This window comes from Corylus avellana, chromosome ca11 (genome assembly GCF_901000735.1).
Source record: "Corylus avellana chromosome ca11, CavTom2PMs-1.0".
Taxonomy (NCBI): domain Eukaryota; kingdom Viridiplantae; phylum Streptophyta; class Magnoliopsida; order Fagales; family Betulaceae; genus Corylus; species Corylus avellana.
Window position 1 is genome coordinate 13937123 of NC_081551.1, and position 3233 is coordinate 13940355.

Sequence of the window (3233 nt, forward strand, 5' to 3'; positions counted from 1 at the left end):
CTACCATGAGCAATTCCCAAGATATACAAGAGGTAAAATGTTTCACCAATCAAGTCGTACAAGAGATGAGGAATTCCAACATGGCTAATGGCAGAGACATACAAGAACTTAAGCAGGCCATGACCAAGATAGAAGGACAGATCGGTCATCTAGTTGCTGACTTCAACAGAATAGAGGAAGAAGAGCTTCAAAGTCAGCTGATGGCTGAAAGGCACTACATGATTGATGAGGATGATCCGAAAATTCTTATCATGAACATGCCCAAGTCACCATCACACTAGAGAGTGAGGAAATTGTGGATAACAAAGAGGAGCAAGTTGAGCACCATGAGAATAGTGAGCCCCCAATGGATACTAATCTGCCCACTGAAATGGAAGTGAGTACTGAAGCTCCTGCCTGCATCATTGTCCCTCTTGAGACACATCAAGAGCCCAAAGCTTCATCGCCTGAATGTCTCAAAGAGCCATCTTATGTCAAGATACTCAAGGACTTGTGCACACAAGCACACAAATCTAGGAACCACTTTCCTAAGACGATCCTTCAAAGCAAGAAATTCTACATAAGATGGCGAAACATCCTTCCAGAGGGGTATGAAGTTTTGAAGAAGAAGGGGTGGAAGGGATTGGTTGGACATCCGCATGATCGGGGAAAGCGCTGTAAAGTTTTCTCTTCCAGTTTATTTTCTGCACTTCACTCCACAAATTCTTTCGTTCCTTTTTCATTATATTCCATTTCTTTTTATTTGTTTTTGTTTCTAACAGCAATTAATCTTTTGATGTTTTGTTCTGTGAAAAAAAAAAAAATATTGCTGTTAGTTTTTGTTGACAGGTGTTTTGGTGTTTAAGTTTGGGGGATGCCCTAGCCTTGTTCACACTCCGATTTCCTTACTTCCGGTAATGTATTTCTATACTACACATTGAGGGCAATGTGTAATTCAAGTTTGGGGGTATGGAAAAACACTTAGTCTGTTTATTTTTGTTCTTATTTGTTTATTTTTATTTATCATTTTGTGTAAAAAAAAATTGAAAAAAAATAAAAATTATGCTATGTTGTTGTCAAGTTTGAGTTAAACTATAACTGTGATTTGCATTTCATTAGCTTGCTTAAAGGGTTGAACATCATCATTATGTCATTAAAAGTCTGAGTCCTTTGACTTATTTTTGGGTAAAAGAGATTTCACTTGTTTTGAGATAAATTTTTATGAGCACATTAGCATGTTTTTTGTGAGGTATGATGTTTGAGCTTAAACTTGTTCTCTTTGAGATTTATTTGATGACCTATTGATGAATAACCTTTGGCTTGCAAGATATCAAGATATATATATAAAGAAGAAGAAAAAAATAAATAAAAAAAGAGAAGGAAAAAGAAAAGAAAGATCATGTTGAGTTTTTCACTAAGTAACTAGACCTCTTGCCTCATTAAGCATTGAGTGTTTGTGTCATTTTATTACGGGACGATTGTGGCATAGTAAACGTCCGAATTAGGAAAATCGTATTTCACAATGAATTGTAGTATTTTGAGCTAGCTTTACAATACCACTAGTTTCATCTCAATATGATATTTGAGCATAAAGTGATGATCAAAATACTGAGGCATGTGCAGAATCTGAATTTGAATCCAATTCGATTTTGACTCCAATTAGAGAACTTTCGATTTAATCGTTTCCTTGATTGGGTTAAACTTAACCACATCATCTTGGTTTTCTCAGAGTGTACTTTCTTCCAAACTTTGCATTTTTCCCTTTAAAGATGCAGTTTATCTTTAACAACCTAGAAAACATTAAAAACATAAAACTAAAACAAAACATTAGATAACAACATAGCTATAGGATTAACTAATGTAAATTAAAGGGCCGAAATATACAATATTCGGCACTCATCAAAGGTTATGGGCTATAATTATATGGGTTAATCCCTATTGTCAAGATTTTTATTTCTATTGTTTGGCCTTATATATAGTGGTTTTATAGCGACGGATACAACCATGTTTAATAAGCAGTCACAATGACGGAGTCGTTAGTGGTGTGGATCACTCGGTGTTTAAATCCGGTCATGACGATATGTGGCAACATTGGGGGACCGGTGTTATGCTACAGGTATTTCGGGATAGTGCAAACCCTACCATTACCAAGTAAGAGTTTAAGGGCTTGGATAGACCATTGAAGTACACTATGACATGTTCCTCATTATCATATATCTTATATATATATATATATGGGGAAAATGCATTTTAACCCCTTGAACTATCCACTCATTTGCACTTTAACCTTCAATGTTTAAAAAGTGACACTTGACCTCCAAAAACTTCCAAATTGTTGCAATTCGACCATTCTGACTTCCTTTTTTTTTTTTTTTTTTTTTTTTTCTTTTTTTTCAAAATGCCCCATCCCTAGTTAAAAAAAAAAAATTAAAAATTAAAGGGTGGCCGGCCACCCCAGTCGGGCCTAGGGGTGGCTTCGGCCACCCCTAAATTTTTAATTTTATTTTAATTTTAATTTTTTAATTTTTTAATTTTTAATTTATTTATTTTTTTAAACTTGAGATGGGGGCATTTTGGGAAAAAAAGAATGGAATATTTGACTGCTTGTTTTAATTTTCAGACCCCAGGAAATTGATGTTACTTTTAAATATTGAGTCAAAGTGCAAATGAGTTGTTGATAGTTAGGTGTGTGTGGGGTAAAATGTATTTTTTCCTATATATATTGCATTCATATATTTATAACTTATGACGATATTGTATATTAACTTTTGAATAACTAATTGACCATTTTTACTAAAATTGAGTTCACAAACTATAACTTGTAATCCTGTGTATTTTTACTCTTTACGACGTAGATTTACACTTTATCTCTTCCACTTGTGAAATATTCGTGTTTTTTAGTTACTGATACTTTTGAAGATGGATGTTGGGGACCTGGATAGGAGATCGACTTTGGGTCGCCTTACAAAACTGATCTTTGAGGAGTTGGACTCACTCTTGAGTGGAGAGATGCAACATGATTTAAGCAAACCACTTCATGATACCTTTCTAGGCTTCCTTTGGGAGTATTATTAGTTTTATGGAAACCCTTTGATGATTCATTAGTACTAATTTTAAACTTTAGCACTTATTTGAGACATGTTATGTATTAACTTTTAAGGAAAATTTCACAAAACCCTTCTAAACATCCATGCGTTTTGAAATTACTTTCCCAAAGTTTAAAAATTCTCAATTTAGGATATTAAACTTTCACT